Consider the following 14,560-nt stretch of genomic DNA (forward strand, 5'->3'; position numbering starts at 1 on the left):
ATAACACTTATTAATTATCTTTCAGCACTACATTTTACTTCGTCTTCATGAAAATGTTGTTCAGATACATGAAAGAGTTCACCGTAAAATACACTGATGAAGTAATTTCAAGCTTAAACTGTGAAGAGGGAAGTGGTATGAAAAGCCATACAAGATATTCCCATTCATAGTATTATTTCTCATACAAGAGATTATTACCAAACATGCATGAGCAACCTCTAAAAGCATTTTATGACAACGCAACAACTGTATGGTCTCAAAAGTTTGTCTATCATGTTTTGGGAATAATATATTTTCAAAAGAACAAAAAATAATTACAAAAGTTACATTTATTCCACATGTTTTCTGTCTGCACAATCATGAGGCCTTCACACCCATAATTCCAAAGTGGAATAATATACAATTTCAAAATGATTAACAGCAAGCACTCTGCTGATCTTGTGTTCTTTTTGAAATAAATATGCTTTAAATAAATTAAATTTTATGGCATCCAACATATTAAAAAAAATACATTTATTATAGCACGTACCATTTTGATTTCTGCTCCGCATCCAATTCTCATATATTTATCAGAACATATTCATCATTGTCCTTTATTCTTCATATTCAAAATAAAATAAACCCTGTCATGACAGCCACCCAACTTCACATAACTAATTCTGAAATTTACCAATATTTCTAAGATCATAAATAAACACTATATTGAATTTCTGGTAAATATATATTTACAGGTGCCCCTTGGCAAAAATTGCAGATTTTTGGCGGTACATGTGGATACCGAATTTGTTCAATTTCATGCCAAAAATAACCACAACATAAAGCCAAAATAACAAATAAATGAATTCCACAAACTCAGCATCCATGTACACAACGACCAACTTTCACTTAAAGAAACATCAGAGAATTACACACTTCTTTGACATTGCCCATGCACACATCGATCTATTGGGTTGGCAACTAAGTAATTGCGGATTTCATTCATAGATGGCTTCAGCCGAATTTTTAGGTTACAGACGTAGTTCAAATGTAAAAACCATTTTGTTATTTGATAGTTAGCAATTCTATCAATCAGTAAAAAACGTTTTTTGATCGGTTGCGTAGTTTTCATTTGGCGTTCGTTGAAAAATGGAAAATCAAAAGGAACATTTTCGTCATATTTTGCTTTTTTATTTCTGCAAAGGGAAAAAAGCATCGCAAGCTCATAAAAAGTTATGTGCTATTTATGGTGACGAAGCCTTAAAAGAACGGCAGTGTCAAAATTGGTTTGCCAAATTTCGTTCTTGTGATTTTTCACTCAAAGATGAAAAACGCTCTGGTCGTCCAGTTGAAGATGATGACGACCTAATCAAAGCAATAATCGATTCGGATCATCAGAGTACAACACGTGAGATTGCAGAGAAGCTTCATGTATCACATACATGCATTGGAAATCACTTAAAACAACTTGGCTATGTTCAAAAACTCGATACATGGGTTCTCACGAACTGAAAGAAACGCATTTAACACAACGCATTAACAGCTGCGATTTGCTAAAGAAATGTAATGAAAATTATCCGTTTTTAAAATGACTGATAACTGGAGATGAAAAATGGGTTGTTTACAACAATATCAAGCGGAAAAGATTGCGGAGGAGGCCAGGTGAACCAACTCAAACAACATCAAAAGCTGATATTCATCAAAAGAAGGTTTTGTTATCCGTTTGGTGGGATTACAAAGGAATTGTCTACTTTGAACTCTTACCACCCAACCGAACGATCAATTCTGATGTCTACATTGAACAACTAACGAAATTAAACAATGCAGTTGAAGAAAAGTGGCCCGAATTGACAAATCGAAAAGGTGTTGTATTCCATCATGACAATGCAAGGCCACACACATCTTTGGTCACTTGGCAAAAATTATTGGAGCTTGGTTGGGATGTTATGCCACATCCACCATATAGTCCTGACCTTGCACCATCTGATTACTTTTTGTTTCGATCTTTACAAAACTCCTTGAATGGTAAAAATTTCAATAATGATGATGATGTCAAATCGTATCTGATTCAGTTTTTTGCTAGTAAAAACCAGAAGTTTTATGAACGTGAGATTATGATGCTGCCTGAAAGATGGCAAAAGGTCATTGATCAAAATGGGCAATACATTACAGAATAAAGTTATTTAGTTCCATGAAAAAATTGTCTTTGATTTTCTAAAAAAAATCCTCAATTACTTAGTTGCCAACCCAATATTTTCACCTAAAAATTCAAAGCAGCCAACGAAAAATATATAATCTCAATAAGCTACATTTTAAATTAAACGATCAAATAACATAAAAAAGGAAATTCATCTTAGCACTACACAAAGGAAATATCCACTTACCTCATTTAGAAATTTCCCTATCTTCAGTCAAATAAAATTCGTTAACAGCATCAAAAAACTTCCTAAAATTATCTGAACCAAAATCTGTATACTGGCATCGCCACATAAATTCACAAACATAAGAGTAAAAAATATCCTCTTTAGTACTGGTATCCTCCGACATTCAACCATACGCATTTCCTTCTTATAAAAGGGGCACTTATAATAGCTACTAAGCAAACCTTTATTTATGCACCAGTCAATTAATGCTCTTTTCCTCTTTCATTCCAAATCATACAGAAACTTCAAATGAATCTTACCACATTCAGCCATTTTACCATCTAAACCACAAAACAAGCAACAAACTTCCTAAACAACACACACCACAAGCCCTTGCAAATCTTTTCCCATCATTTAAATTCACTGCAATCACACATTCAATTACGTCATAATAGGGTTTCCATAACATTCAACTACTCAGGTTACCATAAATGAAACAACTTGGCGATATATAAACAACAACTTCGTGAAAATACAAGGGGCACCCTTAAATCTACTCTAACCGAACTTCTCTTTAAGAAGACCCTCCTCCCACACACACTGGCTGCGAGTGGTTATCTTAGAATAATAATTTATCTTCACATACCTAGAACCTTTTATAGACACCAAAACAGGCCACCACTATTAATACTTCTGATCTTACAAATGCAAGCTTTTATTTCATTGGTACAAAACCACTTGTCTATCAATGCTTATCAATGCCACTTTTGTATTGAATGGCACTTCTGAAACGTGTTTCGAAAACAAGTTCACGTGTAATTAATGAATTTATTTTTTCACCTTATACAGTCAAAAGTCTTTAATCCGAACTCGTCGGGACTTCGGTGATTCCGGATTATCGATTTTTCAGGATAATAGATCATAAGTTTAAATCTGGTAAGATGGTATGCAGAAATTATAAAATTAAAACTATAAAACCGTAATTTATAAAATAATGAGCAATTATGATCTAAAGGGTATTAAAATTTACAAAAAAAAAAAAAAAGCTTAATATTTATTTGTTTACTTTATTAAACATTTCTTTCAACGCGCGCATGCGTAAAGCATACATTATGCATAGCCGAAATTAGAAAATTGCAACCAGAAAACTATTTGATTTGTATTCGTGATATTTATAATGATGAGAAATTTGATTTAAACCATATCAAAGACGAAGTACATCGAGATGAAATACTACATTTAATAAGGAATTATAAGCTGAATAAAATAAAAACATCTGCCCTGAAGATAACGATAGTGTTGACAGATCAACTTCCAGTTCATTGCGCGCTGCCACGTTCCCCCTCCCCCCCACGCAGAGCAGCGTGAAATTGATAAACAGATTTCGGAACGGTTAGATAAACAAAGGATATGCCTTTATCCATTTTTTGGAGCAATTCCACTTTTTGTTTGATGGACATCGAAACATACTTTCGTTTTCGTAGATCCTTTGGGAGCTCCAGCATCAGAAATTCTATTTGACATATCGAAAGTTCAAGCTTACTTTTATAAAATTGCTCTTACAGTCTGCAAAAAATAATAAGCCGGATCCAATTCGAAGATTAAGGAACAACGCAATCATCAACATTAACTGAAATAGACAATTAGATAATTTTAGCTTATACCGTCCGTTATACATTAAACGCGCAGTGAAAATGTATTCTGTGCTTGTGCACACGCAAATGCGCAGTCATAAAGGTCTTATGCGCACGCTTAAACGCCTCTGCGCCTGCGTCAATGCGGCACATGCGCAGAAAGTTTTTAGCTTTGAGGTCCGGATTATAGATCATTCCGGATTATGGGTGTCCGAATTAACGACTTTTGACTGTATTATACAAAAGTTCTTCTGTACAATAGATTCTATTTCTGAAAATTTGCAGATAACTACTGCCAACAGCTTCAGTAATTTTTCCATAATTTTTGAAAAAGAAACCAGAGGTTACAACAGAAAGAGGAAGAGTTTGCACAAGGAAGAAAGAGGAAGAGTTTGCACCTGCCTAACAAGCAGTGGCCATGTTTACGAGATCAAACAACCATTCTATGCCAATGAAAAACAATTGCTTCTAAGATGTTCCATGTATGGATTTTTAAGTTAAAATGTATTAAATTTACAATTAAATTCAGCTTAATTGTCAAATTTTTGCTGCAAAGTAATAAAGATGATATATTTAATTTACCAAATACAGGAAATTATTAAGAAATAGTATGAAATTTAAATGCATATATATACTATAGCTAAATGCTGTTACTTTCCAATTTTTCCTTTAGAAACAGATACTTCTCATCTATTTACAATATTATCATAATTTAATAAAAAATTATTTCATGTAAAAATGTTTTCAAGAATAGGAAAGTTATTATTCCAGTATACTTTATAATTCAGCTTTAAGCTGCAATAAACTAAAGTAATAAACTATGTAATTCACATATTAAGTAACATATCATCAGTGAGGTATAAATATTAAAGCAAAATAAAATAGTTTTATGTAAATTCAAGATTTTCTTTTATACTTATTTCAAATTTATGAATTTTGATCAAAGAAATTAAATTCAATTTCAATTAAAGAAATTAAGTACATAAATTTTTGGATATATTTTTTCAAATGTTAAATTATAATAAATATTTTACTTACTTTCATCATTATACTGAACAATAAATGTATAAGTTTTAAAAATACACACACTTTACACAAATATCATACACTTTATATTTTACACAAATAATTTATAACAGAAAATTTATCTTGAGTAAATGCACAAATCATATTCATAACAGTTCACAATCCACAAAAATGCATAATAAATAAGAAAAAAAAATACTTTATTTAATACTTTTACAATTCACAAAAGTAGCAAAAATTAATTTCTAACTTGTCATGAAGTTTGTCGACAAACTCTTTAAAGGGTTCAAATAGCACAGTTTAAATTCTAGCATATATCATTGCACACTGATATTATTAGAAACAGAAAAACATGTTTAACATAATTGAAGCCTCTCTTTCCCCCCCCCCTGCCTGGAATAGAAAATGCATGACACAGTGACATTTTAAAACGTATTTACTAAATTCCATGAAAAGTAATCCAAGGAATCATCTTAGACATTCTATTTCTGGCATCCATATGCAACATGATATCCCATACTTCAAAATTTTTTTTAAAATAAAATTTACTCTGACGAGACCTAGAGGTCAGAGAAATAAGGGACAGAGGATTCACTTTTTGAGTTGAACCCTCCCTCCTATTCTAACTTTTTTGAAAAAAACTGATTACTTAGTTTATATGTGCAAGTGCTGGTTAGAGTAGAAAAAAGGATACCCCTGTATTATCGTGAAATTGTTGTTTCATTTATCGCCGAGTTGTTGTTTCATTTATCGCCAAGTTGTTGTTTCATTTATCACCAAGTTGTTGTTTCATTTATGGTAGCCCGAGTAGTTGAATGTTATGGAAACCCTATTATGACATAATCAGTTGCATGATTGTGGTAAATTCGTAAAGGCTTGTGTGTGTGTTGGTTAGGAAGTATATTGGTTGTTTTGTGGTTTAGACCAGAGTTTTTTAAACTCTTTTCAGTTGCAACCCCTTTCTATCAATTGCATTTTTTCGTGACCCCCCAGAATCCCATAATATTTACAAAAATTTTGTGGAACCCCATATTGCGCAAATCCAACAAATATGCAAGTGAAACTGTCAATTTTTTCAGTTGTACTGTAATATACTATTCCAGTTTTAGGTCATTAACTTTAATTTCTAATTTTAAGACATAGAACGATGTGAAATGTGAAATAAGTAACAGATGAAATGACAGCATCATGTGCAAAGCAAGGAAAATTAATGTTTATATTATAAAAAGAATGCGTCGAAATGTTTCTGTTTTTTACCTTTGTCTGTATCGTCTTATCTTTATCTATTTTCACCTACATTGTGTAAAAATATTTGGTAATTGTAAAATTATTATAATAAGTTAAAGAAATATCAAAACTGCTGAAATTTTTGACGACCCCCTGCTGCAAGTCGCACGAGTTACAGTTTAAGAAACCCTGGTTTAGATGGTAAAATGGCTGAATATGATAAGATTCATTTGAAGTTTCTGTACGATTTGGAAAGAAAGGGGAAAAGAGCATTACTTGACTGGTGTGTAAATGAAGGTTTACTTAGTAGCCATTATAAGTGTCCTGTTTGTAGGAAGGAAATGCGCATGGTCGAACGTTGGATGATAAACGGCGCTACGGAGGATATTTTTTACTCTTATTTTGTATATTTATGTGGCAATGCCAGTATACAGATTCAAGTTCAATAATTTTAGGAAGATTTTGGATGCTGTTAAGGAATTTTGTTTGACTGAAGACATGTTAATTCGTCAATAAGGTTAGTGGATATTTCCTTTGTGTAAGGCAAAGATCAATTTCCTTTATTATGTTATTTCATTGTTTGATTTAAAATGTAGTTTATTGAGATTATATATATATATATATATATTGTTGTTGGCTGCTCCTTTGACTTTTTGAGTGAATATAGTTCGATGGACAAAGTCAAGGAAGTGTGCAATGCCAAGTTTGTGCAATTCTCTGATGTTTTTTCTAAGTGAAAATAGGTCGATGTGTACATGGATAAAGTCAAGGAAGTGTGCAATGTTAAGTTTGTACAATTCTCTGATGTTTTTTAAATGAAAATAGGTTGTTGTGTACATGGATACCGAGTTTGTGCAATTCTTTGTCTTGTTATTTTGACTTTGTGTAGCAGCAATTTTTGCCACAGAAATCACCACTACACAAGCCAAAGAATTGCACAAACTCGGTATCCATTTACCGCCAATTTTCGCCAAGGGGTACCTGTAAATATATTTTTACCATAAATGCTTAGTGCTTTTTCAAATTTAATCTCCAACAGTATACTAGTTATTTTGGAACAACTATCCATAGCTGTCAACCTCGTAATATGATAAACCAAGAATTTCCAGCAGGTTTTCAAACTGCATGGCAGCACCATTTCAAAAGAACTTGAAATTAACTCACATCTGTTTTCTGATGCATGACTCAGGTTACCCAACTACACTCGTGTGCAAAAGTTAGAGGAATTGCAAATTACATATATTTTTATGGAATGTATTACACTAAAAATATAAATTATGCCGCCGAAGAATTATACAGATATTCAAATTCAAATACATAAGTGTACATGTGTTTGTCTGCGGAGCTGTCAGTGTAGAGGAGATATAAGGAATTTCCAGCAATTTGTGTGCTCATACTGCTTCATGACATTCACCATGTTTCTTGCTAGAGTTGGGTAAATTCTATAATGTATCAGGTAAAATAACACAAACATATGAATGATGGAATGAGATGGAGAACTGTCACATCCAAGCCAAATCACAAGTGCAGGTTGTTACAAAGCACATGCGTCTACAGTGCTCAATGTAATGCCCAGTGTCATCTGCTATTTGTGGAAATTTCAGACACTGGATCCACATGGAGGAAACCTGGCAAGATCAACCAAGATTCACGATTACAAATGAGGAGTGTTATTTGACACTTTGAGCATGGTGACACAGGACTGCAACAGCTTCACAGCTCTCACTCAGCTGTATGCTGCCACTGTAACCCAAGTTTCACAATCTATAGTTGCCTGAAGGTCTCATGCGTCTCGCTCAGTGCAGTACACAAGAAAGTGCATTTAGCATGGCACAGATAACATGTGTTTTGTACCAGACTTCAGTAGAGGACTGTACTTTTTAGAGATGAGTTGAGATTCAACCTGGACACCGATTCTCAGCATACCTGTATCTGGAGACAGTCTGGAACATCATACCATCCCTACTCATCACGGAAAAAGATCAGTGATGGAGGGATAATGGCTTGGACTGGCATTATGATGGATGGTCGCACACCACCGCATGTGTTTGACAAAGGTTCTTGATTGCTGTGGGGTATAGAGAGATCTTATAGCCCTATGTTGGACTCCCCTGGAGCACAAATGATCCTGGGTTTTTGATAAAGGGTGACAACCTTCATCCACATAAGGCTCAGCTGCTCAAAGATTACCTGGAAAATGAGAATATTTGCTATTTGGATTGGCCAACCATATCTCCTGACCTTAATCCTACAGAGCATGTGTGGGACGCTATTGGGAGAGTAATTTCATCTTGCTATCCCTCTCCAAGAATCATCCCGGCATTAAAAAACTGCCTTTCTGCAGGAATGGGATTGACTACACAGATACTCCTCAACTGCCTCCTATGCAGTACGCCATCATGCTGCACGATCTGCGTAGCTCTGAGAGGGGACCATATCCCACATTAGACTCATTTTCAATTCGATGTCACAACATGAATTTTCGACATCCCTATACTATGTGCTTTACTGATAATCATGTGTACATAAAACGACTTAAAATGGTACATTTCTTTCTATGTTATAAATATATATTAATTCTAAATTGCATTAAAATCTATCGACTGGTTTTTCCAGAAATTCAACATCATGCACAGATTCTCTTAATTTTGTAAACGAGTATATTTATAATATGATTCTGATGTAAAATATATTAATATTTAATGAGATACTCTAAAGTTTATGTTCTTTGGTAAATTTCATTTTGTAATTTTCTTACACTTTTATACTGAGAAAATCCCAAGCTAAGAAGAAATGCTTTAATTTATAAAATTACTTTCAAGCAGGAGGAAAATAACATTAAATAATCAATCAACATAAAATTTTATGGTTAAACTGAGTAATGCACCATATGTTGATGTAAAACAAAATTAAATACAAATATTTACTGATTAATTACTGGCTGAAACTTCCTACAGATGTCAAAAATAGATTAAATCAACTTAGATCAAATGAAATTTAACGTGAAAAATTGGTGCTTTTATGTTAATTGAGCATCAATCATCAAATGTGCATCAATGTGCCGCTGCACAATCTGCATTTCATTACTTTGATGTGAATTACCAATAAATGCCATTTCATTCAAAATGGAAATATCAGTTGACAAAACAACTTTTATAATAAAAGTTCAGATTCTCAGAAGTTTTGAATTTAATGGAAAAATTACCTAAATTAATAAATTCACTTTAATCAGCTCCCAATTTTGGGCGACAAAAATGTGTCATTTTTTGCTTTAGGCCAACTAAAACTTAGTAAATATTTTAATAGTTTAAATTTTTATTTTTTAAAGAATATGTAAAAAGTTCGATTTTTGTTTTATGGAACCTTCTACTGATGGTTAGAGTTTTTTTTATGAAACAAAATAAGTATCTTTTTATAAACTTCTTCACTTTATTATAAGAAATTTTGTAACTGAAAATACATGCCTAGGATCAATATTACCACCTTTTTCAAACACTCAAAAAACATGTACTCTACATATAGTGCTTGACAGAGAAAATATCACTCCATGGAGAAGCAATGCATTGCCATGCAATTTTGTATCAGCAAATTTTATTGTAGTCATGAAAATGGTTGTATTTGCAAGTCAATTAAATGATTAAGGCCTGTATAATATATAAATGGTAAAACACTATGTGAAATTATGTATTATAACCACTACGTTTTGGAAGCGCGATGGTTATAATACATGAGTTTTTCTGGTACATCCAAGTTGGGAATGATAAAGGCAACATAATGTCTTTTAAATGTCATCATATTTAGTATCAGCAAATGGACAAGTTTACGAGTGGTTTTGTGTTAGACTTCTGTGTTGCTGATTGGACCAAGGGATTTTGAATGTGTATCTTTTTTTACTTTAAATTTTTTTTAATATTTTCTGTGTAGTGCTTCAGTATGAGCTACATGTGGCAGATATCTGTAGAAAAAAATTAAGATTTGAGAATTAAATCCTATTACCCCCTACATAGCCGCTACTTCATCCATAATGGTAAACACGGAACTGACTGAAAGCTTACAAAAACAGATTACTGAAATTAGCTTTTAAGTTTCAACTTTATCCAGACAATGGTGCAGTTATCCTTATCATCATTCCCAATCCAAATCAAGAAATAGGGAATTACAGTGGTAACAAGTCCAGTGATATCTATTACTATCACAAAAAAATTCAGCAAAGAATAAATAACTTCTCATCAGGATCACAGACAAACATCTAGAAAAGAAGACCCTCTTCTCTCATTGATGACAGAGCGACAAGGGGTGGAACTGTCATTTTTTCATCAGCGGCAAAGAATCAACTACCAGTTTTTTAATAGATACAGACGCAGAATTATCCATTATTCCTCCATTACATGTAAATAAGAGAATCATCTTAAAATTAAAATTGTTTGCTGCAAATATCATAAAAATCAAAACATAACTAGCTGAACTACTAAATTCAGCTAACTCAGATACAAAGAACAGTGAGCAAAGAACTAGAAGTGGAAAAATGATTAGAAAGACGGCGAGGTATTTGGGCTGATTTTGGACTCTTTATAAAAACTTTTGAACTCTTTAAAATAAAGAAGATGTAGCATTTAGTATTTAGTAATTTGTAAATGGTACATTTAACATTTAGTACTTTGTGAATAGCAACTGTTTGGATGCATTTAAAAATAGAACTATGTTAATATTCCAGTGCTCTGTAATATATATTATTCTAGGTATCTAAATAAATAGTTAAAAGTGCACCCTCTTTATTTTATATGAATTAATAAATTCTTCATTTGATTCTTCTCATTTTTTATTTTCCCCAAGAAAGTTTATTATATAATATGTTTATCATGCGAGATGTTATTTGCCTAAAAAGTAGTTCAGAAATTTAAAATATTAATTTCCAAATACTTTCTTTCATTAAAATTATCTGAATTAAAATAATACTTGAGATGCATACCAGAAAGCAAAAGTCAAAATAGATAAAAGACTTGAAAGTTCTTAAAAATCCAAAGTCTTGAATCTAACATACAATAAAAAATAATAATAATAATAATAATGGCCAATACACAAAGCCGGAAATCTATCAAATAAGGAAAATAAAAAAATTCGGTCTGTAATAAATAATTAATGCTATTTAAGGTTAAATATTTTTATGTATTCCTTTTCATTATCAACATAAATCAGAACAAGACTTACCACTATTTTTCACATAATATTCTTTATGTAGCCTTCTAACTTTATCACTGCTACAGTATTTTCCACATGAAAACTTCTACGTACATCCTGTGTCAATCTTTTAAAAAAGTCATCTGAAAGGCAAAAAAAAAGAAACATCAACAATTAAATGTTTGTAACAAGATTAAACTAATTCCCATACTGAATTTATCCAAAATAGGTTCACAATTTTCCTTGCTCAATGATTTTTTTAAATTTTATGATTATTTGCCATTAATTAAACCAAACATATTTATCCTGTCTTAGTTTTTTGTAAATTCTTCCTGGCAGACTTCTTCCATCATCTGGAGTGGATTCAATGTCCATTTCCTTTACTCTGTGCTTCAAATGAAGGTGCTTTCGTATCATCACAACCATTTTAGTAGAAATTGTCAGAATGCACCCAACTCTGGTAACCATGCACATAACAATTATTCAGGCAACCATGCGCATGATAAATATTCAGTTTTCAACATCGCCATTTTCGTAAGCATTTTGTTGTATTCCAAGTTCAAACAGCTTTTACAGAAAAATTATGATTTATTTTTATCATAAAACTCAATTTTAAAATTTATGCTTGTAGGATTTTCTTATAGCAGAAGAAAGGCAGGTGAAATTTCTGCAGGAATACATTATTTTACCTCAAAATCGTTAAAGGAAAGATGCTTTGAATTCAATTCTTTATTAAAGCAATCACTACAAAATTTCCACCACAACAAAAACTCGTATGCAATTAGGCTTACTGACTGTCTTTTGGGATAAACATATAGTTGAAACAAAGATTATGTATGTACATGATACATAATTTGTTTTTTAAATAAAAGTAATTTTATTTTTAAAAAATTGAATAATGGTACAAAAGAAAATCTATTCAGGAGAATACTCTGTTGTCATCTATTCAGAAGATTACTCGGCTTTTCTTCAATAAATATGCTAATTTTAAGATGCAAAATTATGCAGATAAGACACAACATGCGAGCAGTTTTACTTCAAATTTTCTTACACATGTGTAATCACATTTGTTACATACTAAATGTACTTAAAAAATTCAAAACACGTTAATGTCTTCATAATTTAATAAAATCAAATGACTTATGAATTGTGTAATACAAATCTCTTAGATATAGAACACAATTATCACTATGGTGATTTTTGAATAGTTAAAATACAGACATGACTACTTATAATAAAGAAAAATATAATGTAATCTATATTACGTACTTCCATTTAACCCTCCAATCATTACGGGTTTAGCCCTAAAAATTTCAGAATTCCTCAAAATGTCAAGAATAAATAGTATTTTCTTGATAGTTATCAAAAAACAGCTCTACCACTTTATACCTTGATTCTTTTTCCTTCAATATACATCCAAATTGAAATTGGATACATTAAAAGCTAGCAGAAGTTTTCATGTGTAATGAATATGAAAGCCACCCTTTCATACGGCCAAAGCTTTTTATGTCCATAATGCTAAGAAGATTAAAGGACAGTCACGCTTGGTTGCCAAAATTCGCAAACATAACCTCCTGATCTATTATGCAAATTTTACATGTCACCAAAATCTTATGTAAAGGCTACTTAGATAGCACCTTGTATTATTTAAGTACCTTGATTCAGTTAATGCAAAAAAACGCAATAAAGCTGTAAAAAGGATGGCTATTTCAGTACCTTTCAGTAATTGTTCAGATTCAAGTAATATAAATATTGAACCTTTATGCATTAAAAAAATATTTATGAGTAGACTAATGAGTTACATCTCGCAGTAGCATTTTTTACACATATACACTGTAGTGACAAAAGTCATGGGATAGCAATATGCAAATATACAGATGGCAGTAGTATCATATAGAAAATGTATAAACGCGAAGTGCTTTGGCAGGGCTTTCATTTGTGTTCAAGTTATTCATGTGAAGAGGCTTTGACGTGATTATGGGCGCACGACGAGAATTAACAGACTTTGAACACGGAATGGTAGTTGGAGCTAGACGCATGGGTCGTTCCATTTCGGATATCGTTAGGGAATTCAACATCCAACAACATTCAACAAATCCACAGTGTCAAGAGTGTGCAGAGAGTATCTAATTTGAGGCATAACATTCCACCATGGACAGTGCAGTGGGTGACCACCTGCACTTAATGACCGAGACCAGCGACGTCTGCGTAGAGTTGTCAATGTTCACAGACAAGCGACATTGCGTCAAATAACCGCAAAAATCAATGTGGGACGTATCCGATAGGACAGTACGGCGAAATTTGTCTTCCTTGGGCTATGCCAGCAGAAGACCGACTCGAGTGCCTTTACTGACAGCACGACATCGCTTGCAATGACTCTCGTGGCCTCGTGAGCGTATCGGTTGGTCCCTAAACGAATGGAAAACTGTGGCTTAGTCAGATGAGTCACGATTTCAGTTGGTAAGAGCTGACGGTAGGGCTCGAGTGTGGCGCAGACCCCACGGAGCCATGGACCCAAGTTGTCAACAAAGCACTGTTCAAGCTGGTGGTGGTTCCATAATAATCTGGGCTGTTTTTACATGGCATGGACTCGGTCCTCTGGTGCAAATAAACCGATCATTGACTGGAAATGGATACCTTCTACTTGGAGATCACTTACAGCCATTCATGGACTTCATGTACTCAAATAACGATGGGATTTTTATGGATGACAATGCGCCATGTCACCAGGTCACAAATGTTCGCGATTGGTTAGAAGAAAATTTTGGACAATTCCAGCGAATGATCTGGCCACCTAGATCGCCCGACATGAATCCCATCGAACATTTATGGGACATCATCGAGAAGTCAGTTCGTACCCAAAACCCTGCACCGTCAACACGTTTACAATTATGGACGTCTATAAAGGCAGCATGGCTCAATATTCCTGCAGGGGACTTCCAACGATTTGTTGAGTCCATGCCACGTTGAGTTGCTGCACTTTGCCGGGCGAAAGGAGGACCGACAAAATATTAGGAGGTATCCCATGACTTTTGTCACTTCAGTGTATGTACCTTGCACATTGAAAAATACAGAATACAGAGAGTTACAAGAACAAATAGCATAACTTTTTTTCAAAATGGAATTTTATACGTATGTGGCTATTTAACCATAGTG

The 14,560-nt window shown here is 33.1% G+C and overlaps 1 long non-coding RNA gene across 3 annotated transcripts in view; it reads right to left on the reverse strand.

Annotated features, from left to right (window-relative positions):
• LOC118205202 (uncharacterized) overlaps window positions 1–14,560 on the reverse strand; it is a 50,570-nt gene that overhangs the window by 30,891 nt on the left and 5,119 nt on the right. For all 3 annotated transcript variants that reach the window (XR_015040139.1, XR_015040141.1, XR_015040140.1), the window contains exon 2: window positions 11,435–11,547. This is a non-coding gene — a long non-coding RNA (uncharacterized LOC118205202). The remainder of the gene's footprint in view (window positions 1–11,434; window positions 11,548–14,560) is intronic.

This window comes from Stegodyphus dumicola, chromosome 3 (genome assembly GCF_044657685.1).
Source record: "Stegodyphus dumicola isolate Sdum_Otavi_A_Nest chromosome 3, ASM4465768v1".
In the NCBI taxonomy this organism is placed as follows: domain Eukaryota; kingdom Metazoa; phylum Arthropoda; class Arachnida; order Araneae; family Eresidae; genus Stegodyphus; species Stegodyphus dumicola.